General features: G+C 40.8%; 1 protein-coding gene across 4 annotated transcripts in view; it reads right to left on the reverse strand.

Moving 5' to 3' along the window:
* Lin7a (lin-7 homolog A, crumbs cell polarity complex component) overlaps positions 1 to 16,397 on the reverse strand; it is a 156,100-nt gene that overhangs the window by 16,638 nt on the left and 123,065 nt on the right. The gene's annotated exons all lie outside the window — the stretch shown is intronic.

Here is a 16,397-nt window from a genome sequence, read left to right on the forward strand (position 1 = left end):
GAGAGAGAGAGAGAGAGAGAGAGAGAGAGAGAGACAGAGACAGAGACAGAGACAGAGACAGAGACAGAGCCTGACACTGAGTGGTAGGAGTCAGAAGTCAGAATCCCACCATTTTCTAACACTCCTTTATTTTGGCTGAACTGTGACAATTCCTGAAACTACAGTAATTTGATTTCTAGAACTACATCTCTCCTTTGTCTATAGTTTTGGCCTCTATGTTCCATCAACCCTCGGGAAAGGCTGGCCCTGAGAGATGCTTATTAATCACCTGATGTTCTTTTACTTGCTGAACCCTGATTATTCCCAGTAATGGCTAATACCATTCCAGAATAGGGAACTTTTTGACCACCTCCCAGCCCCCTTTTTCTAGATTTACCAGGTTTTTTGAATTAAAAAAACCCCTCCCTACTCCAAGTGATTTTTTGCTGCTTTATTAATCTTGAGATTCCAGGGACAAATTTGCAATGGGGTTGCACGATGAATCTGTGCTTCTGAGATAAATTTTACATCCACCCATGCTCTCTAGGTGTGTGCCATTCAGACACCAACTCCTTACCCACCCAACTTCCTCTGTCTCTGTCTCTCTCTCCAAAAAAGGAAAACAAAACAAAAGCAACCAACAACCCCTGTCCCCACCAAAGACCCTACAGGGTCCTGATTCTCTACGTTGAATTGTAAGTCTGGAGGAGTATTGGGGAGTATTCATTGCCCCCTTATTGGGGTGCCTATGTTACATATCACTAAACACCAAGTTCTTCCAGCAAAACCCCTGTCTCTACATGTTTCAGGGCCCTCCTGGCTTGCCTACAACAACCCAGAACTTACCCTGAACATTCCAGCCCAGAGCCCTGGGTTGCTCTTCCCTATATAATCCAACCATTTTGGAACTTCACTCTTTTGGCTGTTGCACCTGATTCCCCTCTTTGCTCCTTTCCCCTTCTCCTGTCTTATCTCTTCATATCTCTTAGGGTCATGACTACTATGTACTCTTCCAGATGTGTCTGCCTCTGGCTATTTTCTCTCACATATCTATATATCTATATATCATCTATATATCTATATCTGTATCTATATCTATCTATCTATTAAAAAAAAAAACAGAAAAAAAAAACTTCTCTTCCATCATATCTAAGAGGGAATAGTTGCAGCAATGGGGGACCTCTTTCCACACTCACCCAAAAACTATTTTCTAATGCTCAACACTACTATAGCCCTAGATAAAATGACCAAATACATTTAGAGACAAACTTTAGTGCCATTCCTCAATAAGATCGCAAGCACTGAACGGCACCTGTGCGAGGAGACAGAAAGACTAGAAATTGGCACCAGGATGGGCTTCGAGTTGTGAAGAAATGGCTGATTAACTGTGACCTTTAGATCCTGACCTTTCCTCCATCTTGATTGCCAGGTTCCTGCTGTCCTGCTTTTAGTACTGAAGGATCCAAGGAAGACTTTCCTTCCAGGGAAACGGAAATAATTGATCACTCATTAAGAACTGGGAAGATGTCCCAGAGTTGGAGCAATGCACATGTATCTAGCATTCATTCAACAATTTTGAAGAACATAATTACCAACCCTCAAGGAACTGGAATTTTCAGAGATGAGGGCAAACAACTGGGTAGGCCAGAACCACCATTGGACGCAATAGGGCTGCATGAAGAAAAGAGAGGGGTAAACCTAAGGTGTGTGTGTGTGTGTGTGTGTGTGTGTGTGGATTGGAAAGAGTAGCTCTGAGCACACTTAAGTCCTGTTTGCTCTCTCTGGAATTCTGCCAAGGAGACAAAGGCAGACAGAGTTTTAAGAGGCATTACATCCTTTGTCTGCACCTTGATCCAGGCAAGCGGGGGCTTTGGAATTCTATGAAGCAGTTCTGTATACCATATACTATCTGACAATCTCCAGGCTAAGTTAAAAGATTTAGGTTTTAGTTTTCACTGATGACTTCAACAGGGAGTGGTTTGCCACTATAATGGGTACAGGTTTAAAGCTGTAAAGTTCTGTGGGAGAGGTTAAGTCTTTAGAACATTTTGGGGGAAATCCTGCTATCCCAAACAGAACATAGGACATACTGTCTCCTCTCTCAGATGACAGCAACCATTATATAGCAATGGCCTCTAGTATTCATTCAAGAAGGATTTCTTTTTTATTAGAATCCTACTTCAGCAATCTCATTGAGCTTATAGTTTTCTAAAGGGTATCTTCGAAACAATACATGGCTGCACTATTCCAACAATCCTCTTCAAAAGATCTGTTTTAATATCTAACTGATTTGGAATTCAAGATGTCCAGACAATTAGCAAGGGGAAGTGTGTCTCTGCACCTGTTCTCTGAGCCTGGGGCTGTCAAATGTATTTCTGGTCAAGTGTGTATAATGGATGGGCATTGTTGCTTCTGTATTACATGAATAATCAAATGCTCTACCATCTAATCTAATTGCAGGGCTTCGATGTTGCAGCTGCCTTTTTGCAGAAATAAAAATTTAGAGGATATATCAAGAGCACTGACCAGTATCTCTTGGCTCTACATACAAAGGCTTTTCTGATTAAATGCACAGTCGCAGGTGATCCCTTGCATTTGTTATCACTGAATTATATGAAGAGTTTTCAGTTGTTTTAAATGTTCTAACTTTGTAGCTCACTTTGGAATGCCTCCTACGTAACTGATCATGTGACTAGCCAGGACTATAGACTATGGAGGCATACTTAACTACATATATATATATATACTTCCTAAATATATAGACTGAATCTACTTAGTCTATATCATCATACTTGTATGTATGTTTTCAGGACTGACTAGGATACATCTACATCATGCCTCCTGCACCTAAGACTCAGGGATGATTTCGGAAGAGAGGGTGGAAAGGTTGTAAGAGACAGAAGATTTAGGGATTTGCTGTGAGAGTGTGTCTCCTAGGGATGCAGGAACACACCCATAAAGTCATACCAACACTTGAGCTGCTTAAACTTTAGCCGAACAAGGACAATAACAACAGACATGCTAATCGGTGAGAATGGGGAAAGACCGAGGAGGTCACAAAACCTACACAAAGAACAACAAGTAACTAAGGAATGGTGAGAGATGGAGGGAGAAAGAGTCTGCTCTTTATTTCTTATGCCCTGCAGACTGAGAACTGAGTTATCTTGGGTTTGCATGCTTCTGTTTAAAATCTATTGGTAAGTAGTCACAACAGGGCTACGGCAGACACTGTGTTCGATTGGAGGGGTATAGCTACATTGCTAACCTCCCCTAGACCAAGCAAAGCATATAGTACTGTGCTAGCATTTGCCAGCCTAATGTCGAGTGTGCTAGTTTTGAAGTTTAAGCCTAATGAATATAGCAATAAATATGGCACCCCATCTGTTCTTTTCTTTCTTTCTTTTCTTTTCTTTTCTTTTCTTTACTTTTCTTTTCTTTTCTTTTTTTTTTTTTTTTTTTTTTTTTTTTTCAAGACAGGGTTTCTCTGTATAGCCCTGACTGTTCTGGAACTCACTTTGTAGACCAGGCTGGCCTCGAACTCAGAAATCCACCTGCCTCTGCCTCCCGAGTGCTGGGATTAAAGGCATGCGCCACCATGCCCAGCTTGCCCCTATCCTAAACCTAGCACTCACTACTGCCCTGCTAAAACCTAGTTTTTTAATGGAAACAAACAAGCAAACAAAGTGCAACTGAGTACTAAAGTAAGTATCCAGCAACAGAGGAAGGTTGTATCAATCACGGAACCCATTATCACTGAATAATACATGCAAAATTAGGACAAAAGTCTATATGCTGACAAGACAAGCTCTCTAAGACATATTTCTGATCAAGAAATCCAATTAAAGAATAATACAGATGTGCATGAAACTATCCATTAAAAAAAATCACTTAATGCTATGACTCAACATTTGCTGAATTTTTATGATCAGGAACTTTTCAAAGAGTCTTAGCAACTCCATTTTATAAATAAAGAAACTTGGATTGTGTAGGGGTTATAAAACTTTCTAGGGCCACACCTTTAATGAATCACATGTCTCCTGCTAGAGCCTGACCTTTCTGTAACTTCTCATGGTCTACTTTTTTAAAATAGGAGACTGAAAAAGAAAAAAAAAATGAAAGTGTGAGTATGTGTGTGTGTGTGTGTGTGTGTGTGTGTGTGTGTTAATGAATGTTACCTGGTAGGACGTTCTATAACATCCTATAATAAACCCAAGGAGGTAGAAGAAATGATAATGTTCCTTAAGCGGTGCATCGCTCCTGAACTGGAATGTGAGTACTTTCCTTTCCCCTACTTCTTCTCTGTGGTTTCTTTATTTTCTGTTGCCTGGGTGTCAGTTACATGTCTGGCAAATAATTCATAGTTGTGTCTATTGGCTATCAGTCCACATTTTTACGGAATAATGTTTGACTGGGAAATAGTGGGGAAGGATTGCAAAATACTTCATGTTTAATTTTTGCTTTTCACTTAATGGCTCCTGAGATGAAAAACTGTAGCGCTTTTTCAATCTTGACAGATGAGAGACTGCAGAGGGAGTTACAAATCAATCGACCTAGGGATTTTTCTGAGAGTGAAATGAATCAGCTTTGTATTTCTTTTTTGGTACAACTAATATTGAGCCTTTCTTCTTCCCTACCCCCAGATAGCATTCCATTGTAACAAAGAAACACTATTATTTATTTTTTCCATGACAGACCCATACTGAGATATATTTCTTCTCTTCACATCAAATTAAATTTCAATCAGTTTGCCTTGCCTCCAATTCTGTATCCTTCAAGGCTACTGCCTAAACACTGTTATCTCAGGAATGACTCAAAATTTCAAATATGATTATATATTATTCTTGCTTTAAATTGCTCTGTGTTCTAGTATTACTAAACCCCAAACCTTCAGCCTAATGTAACTTACCTTTCTTGATGTGCCTGTACTTGTATTTTGTACACTGGATTGCTAATCCTTGAGTGTCTACACTAATGGTTCTCAACCTTCTCTAGGATGCAACCCTTCCTCATGTTGTGGTGACCCCAACTATAGGGATAATGTTTATATGGACTGTGTGAAGATGCATCTCTGTCCTTCCTTGCCTGCCTAAGGTACCTCTGCTTGTTAAAAATAAAGATCCTATAGCCTAGGACAAAAGGCAGAATAGAAGGTGGGACACATTAGTGAAGATAGGAACTCAGGGAAAGAGTTAGTACATATTCATTTTATTGACTGCTGGCCCTATCTAACATTTCCCAAACTAAAGAGATGGTGGAACAACTGAGCAGATAATCTGTTAGGCAGATGAATGCACTTGCTTCTAGGGAGAGTAGCAAATCATAGATAATGATAAATATTTTGCTAAAGGTATGACATTCCTATAAATAACTGAAAAGGCATAAAAAAGAAATTGTATGACTCCACCCGAGTCATTCTAGTCATAGAATAATTGAACACATGTAGTAAAATTTTTACATAACCAAATTTTTGTATTATTATGTTAAAAAAGAGAATTAAAGAGTTGGATAAATGGCTCAGTGGGTAACAGTGCTTGCAGCATAAGCAGGAATATCTTAGCTTAGATCTCTAGCTCCCATGGTGAAAGCTGGCTCACTTGTGCATACCTGGAACCACAATGTTAGGGGTAGGGACATACAGGGACAGATTACTATGGCTTGTTGGTTAGACAGTGGGTCCCCAAAGCATTGAACTCTAGGTTCAGTGAAAGATCCTCTCAGAGACTATGGTAGAAAGTGATAAAGGAAGATACTCATTTGCTTCTCTGGCCTCCATATGCACAACCACTCACATGCACATATGCATAGATGCACACACAGCATACATAACACATCCACACAATACATACATATTTAAAAAATAAATGAAGCCAATAAAAATGAAATTGACTTCTTTGTGGAATACACCAACTACATGCAAAAATATGTCCAAAACACCTGAAAGAAATTATATTTTCAATATTGATGACATAAGACGATATGTGGTTGACAGTCAACATCATACAGAGTGCAGCATCTCACGTGCCTCTGTCACCTAATGCAACAGAAGCCATGTAGAAACGGAACGTGTAGAAATAGTCTCAGATGAGATCAGGCGTGTTCACGGAGATATAAATGTAATAGAAGAGAAAGTGCGGGAAAGTCTCAAACACAGGGGAAAAGTTCCTGAACAGAACACCAATGGCTTATGCTCTAGGATCAAGAATTGACAAATGGGAACTCATAAAACTGCAAAGCTTCTATAAGGCAAAGGACACTGTCAATAGAACAAAATGGAAACCAACAGATTGGGAAAAGATCTTTACCAACCCTACATCCAATAGAGGGCTAATATCCAATATATACAAAGAACTCAAGAAGTTAGACTCCAGAGAACCAAATAACCCTATTTAAAAAAAAAATGGAGAACAGAGCTAAACAAAGAATTCTCAAGTGAGGAAACTCGAAGGGCTGAAAAACACCTAAATATTCAACATCCGTAGTCATCAGGGAAATGTAAATCAAAACAACCCTGAGATTTCACCTCATACCAGTTAGAATGGCTAAGATCAAAAACTCAGGGGACAGCAAATGCTAGTGAGGATGTGGAGAAAGAGGAACACTCCTCCATTGCTGGTGGAATTGCAAACTGGTACAACCACTCTGAAAATCAGTTTGGCAGTTCCTCAGAAAATTGGACATAGTACTATCTAAAGACCCAGCTATACCACTCCTGGGCATATACCCAGAAGACGCTCCAACATGTAATAAGGACACATGATCCATTATGTTCATAGCAGCCTTATTTATAACAGTCAGAAGCTAGAAACAACCCAGATGTCCCTCAACAGAGAAATGGATACAGAAAATGTGGTACTCAGCTACTAAAAACAATGACTTCATGAAATTCTCAGGCAAATGGATGGAACTTGAGACTATCATCCTGAGTGAAGTGACTCAGTCACAAAGGAACAAACACGGCACGCACTCACTGATAAGTGGATTATTAGCCCAAATATTTGGAAAACCCAAGATTTGATTCACAGACCATATGAAGCCTAAGAAGAAGGAAGACCAAAATGTGGACGCTTCAGTGCTTTTTAGAAGGGTGAACAAAATACTCACAGGAACAAATGTGGAGACAAAGTATGGAGCAGAGACTGAAGGAAAGACCATCCAGAGACTGCCCCACCTGGGGATCCATCCCATATACAGTTACCAAACCCAGACACTATTGCGGATGCCCAGAAGTGCTTGCTGACAGAAGCCTGATATGGCTATCTCCTGAGAGGCTTTGCCAGAGACTGACAAATACAGAGAGGGTATTGCAAGCTGGTACATCCATTCTGGAAATCAGTTTGGTAGTTCCTCAGAAAATTGGACATAGTACTATCTGAGGACCCAGATATACCACTCCTGGGCATATACCCAGAAGATGCTCACAGCCAACCATTGGACTGAACTCGAGGATCCCTGATGGAAGAATTGGAGAAGGGACTGAAGGAGCTGAGGGGGTTTGCAGCCCCATGGAGAGAACAACATTGTCAACAGGCCAGACGCCCCAGAGCTCCTGGGGACTGTACCACCAACCCCAGGATACACATGGAGCGACCCATGGCACTGACCCATGCACATGCCATTCATATGTGGCAATGAATGGCCTTGTTGATCATCAGTGGGAGGAGTAACCCTTGGTCTGAGAGTGGTTGATATTCCAGTGTAGGGGAATGTCAGGGCGGGATGACAGGGAGTGAGTGGGTGGGTGGGGGGAAGCACCCTCATAGAGGCAGGGGGAGGGGGTAATGGGTAGAAGTAGAGGGTACTGGGTAGGGGAGACCTGGAAAGGGGGAAATATTTGAAATGTAAATGAAGAAAATATCCAATTAAAAAAAAATAGTCTCGGGTAACCAGCTACAACTCCATCGCCTTAGCACGGGCAGCACTTTGTGAAGGCATCATCACATTGCTTAAAAACAACCAGCAGAGCAATTATCATTCAACTTGGACTTTGGAAGTCTAAAAGGAACCTGGTTCTTACAGGGACCATAGTTAGCAGAACCTGATTGAACTGAGCACCTCTCCTTTTCTCTGGAAATCTGTCCCCATTCTGCAGGAGCAAGAACCAAGCAGGCGAGCAACATTTACAATTTGCCCCACAGATCTTTCCCACTGAGCCAGAACTGAGTCAGAGTGGAAAGGATAAGCAGGCTGAAGGTTGAGAAATGAGCTCTAGGTCTGCATGTGGTAGTGTAGCCTGGAACTGGGGTCCTCTGGCCCTGGCCTTCCAACTCCCCCCCCCCCACACACACACACACACATCTCATGAGAAGCCAGAGCAAGGTGCCTTGATGACTCTGGGTTTCCTTTTGAAACTGCGATTTTCATGGAGTTTCTCAAAGCATACGTGTTTGCCTACCTTTCTGACTCTGTGTTAGGAAGTGAAATTTGAAGACTATTTAAGGTGTGGGAGGCTTTAGATTAAATATGGGACACCCTGCCCACCCCTACCCCCAAAACAAAATCAAGGAAATAAGGGGAACTTCAGGATCCACAAGTGTGGCTGGCCCTGTAGCCTAAATGCTAATCTCTTTTTAGACCCATGGTACACCTGGAGAGCCGAGAGGTTCCCTGTGGAGTTTAGTTATAGACTTTTATTGAATTTTCTAGACTTGAGCAGAAGAGCAAAGCTGCAAACGTTTGTTGTATTTCTTTTTGTGATTTGTTGGCACAATACTTCTACAAATCATCCGAAGCTGAAGGTAAATCCAGTTAGGAGTAGTGCAGCCAGTTCTACTCATGAAAACAAGGCTAAAAACCCAAAGGAAACCAAAACAAAGAAGCTCGATGCTTCTAGGACTCTCAGGTACAACAAGCTTTGGACTGTGTTTTCTTTGAACTGTTCTTTGCCCCCAGCATCAGGCATGCGGGGCAAGGCTGATAATTCCTTTTGGAAGTCTTATTAGGAGGTTGTACTGGCTAGCTTTGTGTCAACTTGACACAGCTGGAGTTATCACAGAGAAAGGAGCTTTAGTTGGAGAAATGCCCCCATGAGATCCAGCTGTGGGGCATTTTCTCAATTAGTGATCAAGGGGGAGAGGCCCCTTGTGGGTGGGACCATCTCTGGGCTGGTAGTCTTGGATTCTATAAATAAGAAAGCAGGCTGAGCAAGCCAGGGGAGGCAAGCCAGGAAAGAACATCCCTCCATGGCTTTTGCATCAGCTCCTGCTCCCTGACCTGCTTGAGTTCCAGTCCTGACTTCCTTGGTGATGGAAGTGTAAGCCAAATAAACCCTTTCCTCCCCAGCTTGCTTCTTGGTCATGATGTTTGTGCAGGGATAGAAACCCTGACTAAGACAGAGCTTTAAAGTGATATTGTTTTCCCCTAGAGATGATGCCGATGGCCAGTCTAATCATCGTGAGCTGTGAGTTACAGTGCCTTTACCCTTTCTATTCTCATATACCATGTGATATATAATCTATGCAATTAGATCTTAGTAAGCCAGTTTGCTCTTCGGTTTATTTATTTATTTTTTCTTAAATTTGCCGATTTAATTGAAGATCATGGCTCTCAAACAGGCATACTTTTTGCATCTCAGAGTGGGCAAGTCTGAAGGCTCTTATTTATGTGTGCAAATGGGATAGAATGTCAGCGTGTAGTGTGTAGTGTGTGTGTGTGTGTGTGTGTGTGTGTGTGTGTGTGATTATGGAGTGGATGTTGGGTGCCTTCGCCCATCATTTTCCACAATAACTTTTGAGACAGGGTGTCTCACAACAAAAAGGACCTATCAACTGGCTAGGCTGGCTGGCTAAGGGGACACATGATCCTCCTATTTTCATCTTCTCAGTGTTAGGCACATAAATTCCCAGGGTTGCACCAAGCTTTTATATGGGGATTTGAACCCAGGTCCTGGTTGTGCAGCATCTACTGTAAATACTGAACTAACTCTCCAGCCTCTGTAGCAACTGTCTGATTAGCGGGTCTAGAGAGCTGCGGTGTTACGTCACCGAGGCGAGCAGCCTCCAATATGTAGAACAGCATTTCCAACAAATAATTATCCAGTTCAAAATACAAAATATTCGAAGGGTAAGAAATTCTTATTATGATACATGCAATTCACTGCAGGCTTTCAAAGTCAAAAATTGTAAAGACACAATATTAATAATATGTGATACTAATAGTAATAATAAAGATTTTTACATTCAATTGCTGTTAGTTTGGTGGAACTTAATCAATGTTTCATTTCGCTCTTACAGAAGCTAATATTAAATTACTACTCTATTCCCATACCATTTCAAATAGATTAGCCTACAGATACTATACACAGCTGAGTAGCCAGTTCCTTGTCTTCTCTCCTTCACCACCACCTTTTCTTGCAACACCATCACCACCATCAACATCACCACCACTACAACTACCACCACCACCACCACCACCAACAACAACAATAACAATAACAAGGCAAAATACAGGTTTGGGGAAACCCTTCATTGACCAGCTCCTGTCCTTTTTTTATCATATTCAATCAACTGCTAGTTTTATTCTTGGTATCATGATCTCCAAAATAATTTTCAAGTCTTTACTTTTCATCCTAGTCAGTATTCTCCCACTATAGATTTTAATCTGCATTCTCCCATTACTTAAGATTTCAATCTCTTTAAAACCTCAAGAGTTTCCTAGTGTGAACTCCATGCTTTCTTCATAAAATTCTTGCCAGAGTAACCTAAGTATAAATAAAGTCATTTTGGGTCAAATTTTCTACTTTAATTGATAAATGCAAGCTCCCAAACAGGATTTATAGGGCTTTATAAAGTAAATCCTTCCAATTGTACTTGAGCTATAGACTTCATGCTATGATTATGCTATGTGTTCCCTCCAATGTATGACACACTATTAACCTTACCACTCTGATACTCTGTGAATGCTTAAATCTTATGAATGATTAAAGAAATGTGAGTTAACAAATAGATGATGACAAGCTTGTCCAGGCAGACTATGAAGAGCAAGACTATATTCCTTTAGGTGAACTGTATGTTTCTTGCCCATAGCAGAAAGATCATTATTATATTTACAATGCTTACATCTACAAATCAAGACTTTGTTATGATAGGAAACATGGACAAACTTATCTGGGATCTTGGTGAGAAGGCTCCTGAATGATTTACTAACAGCAGGGATGCTGCCTTTGGAGAGGCATTATGGCATATATTTTCAATGCCTCTTTTTTTTTTTTTTTTTTTTTAATCTTGACTGTCATCAGCAGAGAAACGTACAGCACTATTGTTACATTGGTCCTGAAGGTATATGGTCACAAGACATTCTAGTGACTTTCTGATAACCTTTCCAATAACTGATATCCATTTGCTTTTGATGAGGTATTTTTATTGTTTCCTGTCAGACAAAATGAGTAATGAAGGGTTTAAACTGGGCTAGAAGTTAACTCCTTATAAAGGCAAAATTCTAAGACAGGAGCAGTCATTGAGTATATCAAAGGTATCCAGGATAATGACAGACTAATATATTGTCTCTCACTTAACCTGAAGACTACTTTTGCTGAAAAGGTGTTGCTACTTTTGCTTTATGGGCAATAAATCAGAGTCAGAAGATAAACGATTTTACTGTGGCTGGAATATTCTAAAACTTCCAAGATACTTTAAGGACCTTTAAGAAAAGGTTCTTTAACACATATACAGCGGAGGACTGCTGGGTCTGGGTTCAGTCAGAGAAGAGGCAGCTAACCCTCAAGAGACTGGAGGCCCCAGGGAGTTTAGAGGTCAGGTTGGGTGGGTGGTGGCTGTTGGGGACATCAGGGGGTGGGGAGGAGGTATGGGATGTGGAAGAGTCAGAGGGTGGACTGGGGTATGGGAATAAAATCTGGAGTGTAAAATAAATAAATAAATAAATAAATAAATAAATAAATAAATAAAAATTTAAAAAAGTTAATCAGTCCCTTCAAAAACATTGAAAAGACTAGTTAAGAATTAAACAAATCTGTGATTTCCATTATTTGTAACAACAAAAATTAGGGTTACACTGCAACTATCAGATATTAGCTTCTAGTCAAGTGATTTAATGATGCATAGGAAGAATTTTTATTAAGGAAAAAATTGAATAGAGATTAAAAACTAATGAAATTCATTTCATAGTGAACAGCTTCATGAACTACCAGAAACTCTTAGCACATTGCAGAACTTCAGAGTCGATATACTGAGTTGAGATTCTTATTATATCTAAAACAAAACGAAAGCCTTTGCGTACAGCTGGTAAGGGTCTGGTGGTTGGATCTCGATCAGTGTTTCTGCCTCATTTTAGCTCACAGACTGTGTCTACGTCATCTTGATCTTCTTTTAGTTACATGGAAAAAAAAATCTTGGGGGCATGGGCTTTCTTACCTTGGTAATGTCATTCAATCTCTCCCCATACTCTAGTAATGAATTATGTGTTCATTAAATCCCTAATCATAGCCTACAAGTTATTAAACAGGTCATTCATAACAATGCTGAAAGCAGCTCTCATTGCTGTATCTCCGAGCGTTTTCTTTTGTTTTCTTTTGTTTTCCTTTCCTCTGCATCAGTCAGGGTTTAATTATGATGCAGTGCTTTACCCCTTAAGTATCAGCTTGTGTTCTTCACATGCTATCCCTCTTCCATCACCCTGTACCTAGGAAGGACAAAGGACCCCAAATACCTAAAGCATTCAACTACTTGGTGAAATAATGGCTTCATCTTTTCAGATACATATTCCATATCACATTGCGACCATTGGGTAGAAGAGAGACTTATGGGTATCATTGGCTGGTGCCTACTGCAAGAAGTAAAACTAGCAGAGGACTCAAACTGGGAAGGAAAGAGAAAACTTGCCCAGGGTGTAGTGGAAAAGAGTGCATACATGCTGCCTGAGAATGGGGAAACCAATGTTGCCATGGATGGTAGAAAACTGGTCTCAATCCTTAGCTGGGGAAGGCATTTCTGGGTTTTTGATGTTTACATGCCACAGAGAAGAATAGATAAGAATAGAAAACATACCCTCTTAGAAATAAATGGTCAAGATCTAGAGAAATGTAATCTTGAGGTTGTGCCATATTATCTCAGTGGATCCCAACTGCAGTCATTAAGTGCCCCATTACTATGGAAGTAGAGGGAGATTTAGTATATGAAAGGAGGCAGTGTTACCACAGAGAAGACCAGAACAGGGAAGCTACAATTGGAAGAACGCAGACAGCCCACAGAGACTGGAAAAGCCAAGAATCAGATTATTTACTTGAGATCAGGTGGAACACAGATCTGTTGGCTGGTTGGCGTGGGGTCAGCAAAACTTATTTGGGACTTCTGGCTCTCAGAACTGTGACAACAGAGTCAGTTCCTGTCATTTAAACCACCAAGTATGTGGCCATGTGTTACAGGTGCTCTAGGGAATACACATATAGTTACATTGTAATACACACATAAAGGGAAAATCAGATTATTCTAACCAATGTGGAGCTGGACAGAATCTTTGGGGAACTTTCCTTAGGTTGAGAAAGTACTGATGTAGCTCATCATGGTTAATTACATATATGTTTGCATGTGTATATTTGCTATCATCAACACTGATTACTTACAGTCTATTAGACAAAGTTCCAGGGGGCTGCAAGACGTTTGGTTTGTTCACTGATCTGTATCCAGGACTTAGTTTGGCAGCTGGTACATAATACTTGCTTTACAAATAACTGAATGGATGAAAAGCACTGTTTAGGGAACATTAGTGAGGACAACCCCAATCAGTAAATGGTTGAAACAACAACTATGGAAAGGACTACACCAGGCACTGAATCGAATACTCAAACCCATGTCTAGTCTGTGACCCATACAGCCTTTTGTAGCATGATGGTAAGGTATTTCCTTCTGTTTTTCTAAACTGAAGATCTGTCATGAGGTGACTTGAACAGATGGGGGCAGTGTAAGGCCTGCTCCAGGTCGCAAGCCTAGCTGTGCCTGTGTCATTCAGAAGGTGACTGCCACAAGACAGAATTGCGCATCTTCTTAACTCCTTCGCCAATGGGAACGATCCCATGATGTCATCCCCAAGAACCAAAATGTTCCACACATAACTGAGATTCCAGTTTGCTCTCCTGTTTAATTCTAGCCCAAGCAATCTCCCACGCTTGGCTGTCAAGAATGGTTAACAACCTGCAAATGGCTCACATGCAGAGAGAGGATGTGAGAATAGCTTTATTCCAGACCTGAAATCCTAGAGCTAAGATGGGGATGCCCACACTGAGCCCATAGAGGAACAGAAAGTCCAAGTGCCCCAAGCCAAGGGCCAACCCTTCTGAGACCCAAATGGGTTTGCAGTGGATGCTCCCCTACGTGAGGGAAGGCTGTTCAAGCTTCCCTGAGGTACCCAGTTAAAAAAAAGTGCAGTGATGGACCAGGAAGGTATGAAACAATTTTAGACACAATCAGGCTGAATGTTTGTTCCCCACTCCTCAGTACTCTGAGACATTTAAATGAAAGGGCACTTCTCTTTCAAAATATTACGACCTTTCTTGTGGCTCTAAACTTTCGAAAGGTCAAGAGTAGCTATGAGAACACTTCACCTTCTCCTCACGGCAAGTGTAAGCCCGTAAAGGTTAGGGAGTCTCCGTCCTTTTCTATCGCATGCACGAGTTATTTATGACTAGAATATTTATTTGCTTTTAAATGGTAAAGGTGGCCTGAGTCAGAACCTCCAGCTCTGCCATTCGGTAGCTGTTAGGAGCTTGGAAAGGGTGCTGGATCTCTCCCTTTCCTCATTTGTAAAATGGAAATGATATTAACAGCACTTGCCACAAAACATCATTATGAGGAAAATAATCCACTCACTACGGACCATCCTTACAGTGGTGCCTGGCATCCAAAAATATTTATGGAGCATCACTGAACTATTCAGGGGGTCTGTTCTTGGACTGGACATGAGCAATAGAGAAAAATTATTGCTGTCCACGTGGAAAGGGTTTTATTGTAGGACTTAAACTTGCACAAATATCTTGTGATATATTTCACAGGAATTAAAGCCCCCTTTGGTTATTTTGGAAAGTTTATGCAAAGAGCAAATGAATAAGATTTGAATTTAAGTTTCTTTGTTGGGAAGCTATAACTTTTTTTATTTTTTGGTGCTGGGTACCAAACTCGGGGGCCTGGAACATACTGGGCAAACACTTCAGCACTGAGCTACAACTTTAACCACAGGTCTAGTTCTTCATTAGTCCTCACCGTACACCTGACAGCACTCTCTCTGCCTAGCTAATTTGAGCTGTGAATCTCACCCTTAACTTGGCATAGGCGTTTATAAAATGGGAAAAAGGCCAGGTACCAAGATGACTATTTATTCCCTTCCTTTCCCACATCTTTATTCATTCATCTGTTATGCTCAAAAAGTAATTAGAGATGTGCATACACTGTACCAACAACTTGATTTAGATTTAACTATGGAGCGAGGCAAATGTAATTACAGTTGTCCTGCCAGGGGCCTCTGGAATGATGACTGGATTTCAGAAACTAGACACACTTCTTCCCAGCAGGGCATGCGACTGAGGTTCTCATGCTTCTGTTTGGTCTTTCTTTCTGTCCTTTGCTAACTTGCCCCTACCTTTCTCTTGTCCCGACAGTACTAATAGGCTACTGTACTGAGGATAACTGTTTGGTAGTTTCTCCTTTTAAAATAATCTGAAATTGTTGTAGCTTTATTAAAAAGGGCAAGGAGATATATAGGGACCTCTCTTGTACCTTTTACCCAGCTTTGCAGCACGCCGACATCTTATAAGAGTATAAAGTAACATAAAACCCAGGAAATTGATGCTGATGTAGCCAATGAGCTCATTCAGATTTAAGTGGGACTGATTTTACAAACCATCACATTTTACACTTGACAATCAAATAACATCACAGAAAAGACTGAAGTTTACTTCATGTGTTTATTGTTGGTCTCAGAGTTTATCTGAGTGCAATCACTGGTGTGTGTATCTCTCTCTCTCTCTCTCTCTCTCTCTCTCTCTCTCTCTCTGTGTGTGTGTGTGTGTGTGTGTGTGTGTGTGTGTGTGTGCATGCAGCAGAAATGTTCTCCCCATTTTCTGAGACTATTGAGCAACAGATGGGAAAATATGCTTAAAAACTATAAGGTACTAAATATAATGAAGAACAGTGCTGCCAACTTTTAATTGTCTCGTTTAAGAACAATGTCTCAAGAATAGAACCTATAGACAATAGGATGTACTCATTTTCAGCTCCAGAATATAGGGTGGTCTGGGATGGACGACTAGTATTTACTGTGGGACTCAGCAAAAATATCATCCTCACTGATAGAATCCCGGGGGGTGGCACAGAGGTGGCAGGGACCTTTGAGCCTGATGCAACCATGCACACGGTACCTGTATTTTGAAATACTGATTGGCAGATGGTCTTCTAATCTTCGATTAAAGCATCAGA

Source organism: Mus pahari, chromosome 9, assembly GCF_900095145.1.
Source record: "Mus pahari chromosome 9, PAHARI_EIJ_v1.1, whole genome shotgun sequence".
In the NCBI taxonomy this organism is placed as follows: Eukaryota; Metazoa; Chordata; class Mammalia; order Rodentia; family Muridae; genus Mus; species Mus pahari.